The sequence below is a fragment of the Ascidiella aspersa genome, chromosome 5 (assembly GCF_963924565.1).
Source record: "Ascidiella aspersa chromosome 5, kaAscAspe10.2, whole genome shotgun sequence".
Lineage (NCBI taxonomy): Eukaryota > Metazoa > Chordata > Ascidiacea > Phlebobranchia > Ascidiidae > Ascidiella > Ascidiella aspersa.
Window position 1 is genome coordinate 16,722,261 of NC_139451.1, and position 7,663 is coordinate 16,729,923.

Below are 7,663 nucleotides of genomic sequence, written 5' to 3' on the forward strand. Positions count from 1 at the left end.
GTTGCAACAGGTTTAGGATTTTAAATATATTGGTTATGATTTCACAAAGATTGCTTTCAATCTTTTAAATAACTAAATTTATTCGATTTGCTTTTATGAAAAGCTACAGAACATACGGCAAACAGGAACACACAATAAGACCTAAAAAGCAACAAAAGCAAAAGGTGAAAAATCTGTAAAACCATAGTATTAAGACCAACGACATAATTGCCAAATACTCAGTCTGGCTCCGGCCGTTTTGGTGCCCTAGTTCTGAAATAATTAGGGGAGTTAGTGATGTACTTAAAAAAAAGCCAAAATGTGGCATAGGCCTGATTCTGGTCGTTTAGGTTACTTTTATTCCGACCGATTTAGGGCCTATTTATACGTTTTTACGACTGTTGGGTATTAGTCCTATTTTGGTATTTCATTTAACTTTTTTTATTCCGACGTTGATGTTTGTTTGCATGACGCGACCAATCGACAATCTTCGATTACTTTTTTAATCTTTAGGTTCATACGATTCTTTCTTAATATCCGTAGCCAGGGGAGTCACAGGGGCCATGCCCCTCACCCATTTTCTCGTTTAAAAAATGTTTGTATAATTCATATGGGGTTTAATAAATGGATGTTGTTTGCTGACAGTTTTTAAATCATGTAATTATTATTGCATCTAATGCCTTAATTCTCAAACTGTGTGCAGTGGAACATTTTTGTGTATATTTTTGAGTTGGCTGTAATATCAATTGCTTTCGTGACTCGCTTGCTTTAATGCTTTTCTAGGCTTAATATCCTTTGTTTTCTAGGCTTAACATCATGTGTTAAGCTATTATTAAGCTACAAAAGGTATTTCGATATTAGTCTCATAACTCCAAAAGTCTCATAACAATAGTAAGTTTTGCCAATCGTTTACTGTATTGTGTGAAGCATGGTAAATGGTTTTGCGATTTAACACCTTTTAGGCTGCCTCTTGGTCTAGTTTTGCGGTGTTAGTAAAATAACCTATAGGTTAAGTATATTGTTATTCGGTCGCAGTAGTTAGATAGCTAGCCATATCCTTTTTATTCATGTTAACACTATTAATTCAAAATGGTCGAAAAGAAAAGTCAGTATCTCGACGAATACATTAAATTTGGTTTTGTATCTATGCAAAAAGATGACATAGAAGTTCCTCAATGAGTAATATGTTACAAAACGTTTAGCCATGATGGAATGTGCTCAAGCCCAGGACTCAAACTCGAGAGCACAAAGAGTGCAACCAAAAAAAGTGCATCCCGCAAAAGATTAGTTCACCAAATTGTTAGGTATGGGCATTATTCAGCGTCCCACAAGGTGTTCGTCATCACCCTTGCATATGGTGCCAAAATCGTCTTGAGGATGGCTCTCTTGTGGCGATTATCGTCGACTAAACGTCGTTATAGAACTAGATGGCTACTCAGTTCCCCAAATAAAATATATTTCTGCGCGGTTGTCATCTGCAGTTCAATTAGCATTTTCCGCAGCAAACACGCTCTCGCCAATGCTTGTTTGTTGACCCACCCACAGGCTTATGTGCTCATAGACCTTACAGTGGATGAATCGGATAGAGCCACTAATTGCGTTTGAGAACAGTACGTTGATGGTGTTTGGAAATTGTTAGTCTTTTTAAGTCGTCATTTACAGCCACCAGAAATGGTTTGTTTGGCTACCTCCACAAACAAGGCGGCTATATGTGTGAAGCAATGGATTTCATGTCAGGGGGGACAATGTCAAGACGCACAGATGAGACCCACTGGCAAGGTATGCAAATCCAGGTAAGTACTACTAGTGGTACGCGTACCACAGGTTGGCAACCACTAGTGGTACGCGTACCACAGGTTGGTAACCCCTGGTGTAAAGCCACTTTATTACATATTTTAAAGTAGTTTATTCGCAAAAGGTATTCCTCTAAAAAATGAAGATGTTATACGTTTTAGTAACATTAATTTTTAGTTACATGTAAATTACAATATTCATTTTGGGGGAATTGTCGGCTATAGCAAATTGACACCTAAATGTTTTAACGTAACATGCAATAGTGATGGAAAACGTGGTATCATGATATATTGTTACTTTTTTGTTTAACCACGCAAAAGTCAGTTAGATTTCGCAATTTATATTGCAACGGTAATTCATCGCTACACCAACGTCAGTAGTCCTTCACCCGGGTTTTCGTCTAGTATAATACACATAAACATGACAATTTGCAGCAAAGTTAAAATGTAGGTTTTCTAATAAAACCTATTGATATCGGTGCTTCTCTTGAATGATTTCATAAACTATGCTAAAAACAATAGATAATCAACAGCTAATACAATTAAACAACCAACAAACATTATTGTACCTTTATACTCCCAAACGACCTAATTTAGTTAATTTTAACGATATAATTACCTTATAAAAAATGCAATAACTGTCTGAAAAACTCACAAAATTTACGTTAGAGTACCATTTAAGCTTTTGAAAAATATAAACATTTTACTAAATGCAATCAACTTTCCTGACAAAGACTACCGGCAACCTATCTTGTAAAACTGTACCATGACCAACTAATGACACGTAACTTCAGACAACATCCGCTTTTGAATTAAAGCAAATGAAACACATAATCAATCTCCGATAGTTGCATAAAGTGCAAAAAATTGAAATAATATTACAGCCACTAACGATGGCGATTAGTTAGGACTATTTGTAAGTAACCTTGTTTTAACTTTTTTATCGTGAGCGACAAAAGTAACTATATATATCTCTTCTCGTTTTATCAAAAATACAGGCGTGACAAGCCAACCGAAAACTATGAAATGAATCTAAATCTATACCTTAAACGTGTGTGTATCAAGAAAGTCAGTTTATTTATTTTTGAAATTCTGCCAACTTCGATGCCAAATACAACATATATTTTTGAAGCTGCCTGTTACCATTTGTCATCTAACAGTAGTTTTATCATAGAATTATCAACTCAAAACTATCCTAAGTTCTCACATGAAATACAAAAACTCATTTACACAATTAATACTTTTCGCACTCAATGTCGCATTTCCGGTGTCGTTTACATCACAACTTTCGTTCAGCTGTAACGATGTGCGTGCTTCATTCAGGTCGCCATAAATGTAAATATTTTTCAATTCAAACGCAGCAAGAGGTTTCTCTTAAACTTGTTGCCAAGCTAACTCTCATTAAAGGGTAAATAAACCGGTATTGCTTCCGGCATTGGTAGACAGTTTTTATAGGCCTATGAATTGGATGGAAAGTCGCATACCCCGGTTGTTTGTGCAAAGAAAATGCACGAGCTATAGGCAACTTTGCGTCACGGACAATTTAAAAGAAGCGGTTTCCGATTTTCTGAAAACGGTTAATAGCTTTTTTTTATTACGCTCGCTATTTCGTATTATGATTTTCAGGAAAGACGTAAGTAATGTTTGTCATACGTGGCGTCATAATGCAATTATTTCTAAAAAAAAGCTGTTTTCGAGTAAATTCGTGAGCAATTCCCCTTTTTACCATTCATGCCTGTTTGTGAAGTTGTGTTTACTTAAAAAATGTGAACATTCTGAATACCTTTCATACTTTATATTGTTGTTCATTGTGGTGCTTCTAAAGTTTAGTTTCAATTATATTTAAAAAGTGCTCTATTCTAGCACAGGGTTTCTTAAACTTGTTAGGCCGCGCCTTTTTACCACAATTGAGCGATCTCGCCCCCTTTCGAATATTTTGTTTCAAAGCTACAAATCCCACGTGCTTAAACTGTTTTTTAAATGAAGAATGATCTGCATTATACAAGTAGTGTTTTCATACCAGAGACGGGTCCATGATTTCTGTTTGTTGGGGCCTTAAAATTATTTACAGATGATGCCACAAAGCTGCGTCAGAACGTAAAGTCATAAAAAACTAATCAGCCTTGGAAACCACCAATCTGACAGCACTGTTTAATATGCCTATAGTAAGAATCATTTAACAATATCAAGAAGGGGTAACAATTTATATCACTGAGGAGAATAGATTAAGTTAAAAGTAGTTCAAAAAAGATATTCGTTTTCTCAAAACTTGATAATAAATACATATTAAAAAGTTAATTTTCTCAGTTAGTCCTTCGCGTCCCCTTGCGAGGCCTTCAAGCGCCCCCAATTTATAAACCCCTGTTCCAGCCGGTTTTTTTTCTTGGTTTTAAATTTGTTACCAATGTTGATATTACTTCTTCTGTGACCACCTAAGTTTTAAAAAAAGTTTTCTTTGCTCTTGTAACACCGAAGAATGTCTGTTTGTGCATGAGATTATAGTGTGTTCGCGTGTTGGTAAAGTGTTAAACATTTTAGATCGATTTTCTTTTACTTGCTGATTAGCTAATCCTTAACTAAGTTAGGGCGCGTTTGCACTTTGTCTTTCACCACAAGAGCCGTAGAACGTCTCTAAACTATTTTTACGATTGTGACGAGGCGTGTTGTGCGTTGATAGCTGTCTTTAATGAAACCCTGCCGGTATATACATCCAGCAATCTTACAAGATGCACTTTAAAATACTGAAACAGAAAATGTCATTGAAGGACGAACATCAAAGTGTTCAAATATGTTTTCTGTCATTGAGTTCGACCATTGTACTAATTTTCGTACCCTGTATTTCGTTGTTGCCTTTGCCATGCATCATGCGTTTCTCGCGTTGGTATTTGGCTAGCGTCCCTGTAATTAAGGCACAGTAACTATTGGTTTACGTTGAAATGGTGATTGCATTCTGCGCCTTAGTAAATTTTCTCGTCAACGCAGTTTCTACCGACGTATGTTCGAAACCGTATCTTCGTCTCCAGGAAGCTGCCCGGAAATTTGCGAGAAGTATCCGGATATATCTAAAGCCGAACTTGGTTGTCTTAAAGGTTTGGAATTGGCAGTAAAGTTTAAACCGGATGCAAGACCGAGAAGCTGTCCCTTTTGACAGTCTTAACCGAGCGTACGACGAGTGGATTGCAAAAGACATGGACGTCAACCCAGTTCAACAACTGGGGAACCCCGTAGTACCATTCCGTAAATCGACACTTCCTGGTAAAGGTATTACACGTATACGAGTGTGTGGTGATTATTCCGTCACGGTAAATCCGCAACTTGAAAGTAATCGTCAACCATTACCTCTTACAGAAGATTTACTGCACAAACTAGGAGAAGGTCATGGATTTACAAAGTGATCTGGCGGACGCTTACAACCAGATTAAGCTGTGCCGCTAAAGTCGCAAGAGACTGGCACTGAGTAAACACCGTGGTGTATTGCTGCAGAATGTTCCCCCCTTCGGAATCTCTTCTTTGCTCCCGGTTATTTTAGGGAAATCATGGAAAGCCTTACTAGCGACCTTCCAGGGGTTGCTGTGTATCCGAAGATATCCTTGTAAGCGGTTTTCAAAGTAAAAATTTCAAAGTAAGATCATTTGCAAAATCTTCAACGCTTGATGAAGCGATTGAACGAAAAAGGACTACGTTGTCTATTTGAGAAGTGTCAATTTGCCCAAACAAAAGTGGAATATTTGGGCCACGTCCTCTCCAGAGAAGGAATTCAAAAAGGGCGTAAAGTCAATTACGTCATTGAGGTAGCCTACCTCCTCCACAAGACGTGTCCTCGCTACGTTCGTTCTTTTTTAGTTTGGTACAATTTTACGGAAAGTTTTGACCGTCGACTTTCGCGACTACAAGGCATTGCTTGAGAATGAGGTAAGAAAGAGCAAGATGCATTCAACGAACTAAAGCTTCTTTTGTCGTCCAACAACGTTCTCATCCATTTTAAGTCAAATCTTCCAATTGGCATTGAACGCGATGCGTCTAGTGTTGGCATCGTAGCCTATCGCCAATGCATCGAAGACGTTGACCAATAGTCAATGCAACTACAGCCTGATCCAGATAAAGGCATTGGCTATTATCTATGCGCTAAAGAAGTTTCATCAATATCTTTTCGGCAGGTAGTTCATTCTGGTGACCAACCACAAGCCTTTGCTGTCGTTGATTGGACCGGGCAAACCTATGACGGCACTCGCGGCAAATCGTCGAGCGCGATGGGCGCTATTTGTGAGTAAATTCAGGTACGAGATACCATATCGCAGGACTTCTGAACATCAGAAAGTTGAGCCGGGTTTACCCGTTGGTAACTATACCCAATTTTTTTAGGGGAAGGAATGTGCCGAGGACATAGATACCGTATGTACCATTGAGACACTCAGTTTACAAGTACAGCCGTATGCATCGGCAACAATGCTAAAATAAACTGAAGTAATGCGTTTTACTCGCGAAGGCTGGCCAGCTAAAAATAAAGTGGACATCGACAATCCAGTCGAAAAGTTTCGGAAAGTCGAAGGCTCCCTAAGCACCTCACACGGATGCCTATTATACGGCTTAACAAGTCTCCGCACAAGCGTCCTGGCCCTACTACACGGAGGTCAGTTCGGCAAGCAGCGTATAAAGCAGTTAGCCCGAACATCTATTGGCCAAGCATGGATAAAGATATAGTCGACCTGTGCAGGAAATGTCGCACCTATGCCGAGCACCAAAACGCTCCTTCAAAGGTGGCTATCCATCCCGAAAAACCATGGACTCACTTACAGGTGGACCATGCAATCAATTTAATGCGATACAATTGGTTAGTTATAATTGATGCTTACTCCAAGTGCCCTTGTATACATTTTACACAGTTGGTGTCAGCGAAGACCACGATGGATCTCCTGGTAGGGGTTTTTCCCATTTTGGCTATCCTCACACCATTGTGTCAGACAATGCCCCGACATTTCGTTTGGAAGAATTCCCGAACTGCTCAAGACGCGCGGTATAGTTCACCTGACAGGAGCCAGCCCCATATCATCCTGCAACGAATGGCTGCTAAGGGCCAAATGCGGCCCGCGGACCCAAAATAATGCGGCCCGCGGACCCCAAAATGGCTTGCACCACTAAACATTCAGGTAACTGTTAAAATATTGAAACTTCCTGACCGTTCCCGAGTCTAGGTCGCCTTATTTTGCATGTAAAATTTTAGTTTATTAGGATTAGAATAGAATGTGCAAAACTACAAAATGTGTTTTGGATGCTGTTGCGGAAAGTGTACAACTTTGTGTGAAAGTGTTGCACTGAGCGCTGCAATTTTTTTGTTCTTGAAATGCTTTCGAATAGCTACTTATGGCCATGTGAAGAAAGCATATTAAAAATGTCCGTTTGATCTTTTTCGCTCATTTGAAATGTAATTGTTTTATATTCAATTTCAATGTTCATGTGAGTTGTAAAAAAAGAAACAAATTTCTCTATGCGCAGCTAAAAAGCAGTTTTTTACCGCGAACATCTCGATCTAAATAAGTTTCCACAGCTGCGAAAATTTGTCGCTTTTAAGGTGGCTTTGTTCGGTTCAACGTACGTGTGTGAGCAATTCGTTTGTGGTAGTGACTATAACACAGTGGTAAGGCCAACTGTGGACCGCGAGTTAGTTTTGAATAGCTTGGTGTTATCATGTACCGTAGTTGTTGGCTGCATGATAGCCGTAAATTCATTGCACTTTATTTTAACAATTGGTGTGGCATATAATGTTTTAAATTGGTTCAGCTTGGAAAGACCCACGTGCCAAATGTGGTCTTGTGAGCCTGTAAAACTATATTTTATGCCAACTTTAACTTTATGTAAACGCAAATTTTTCGCGCTTCGCGCGTATATTATTT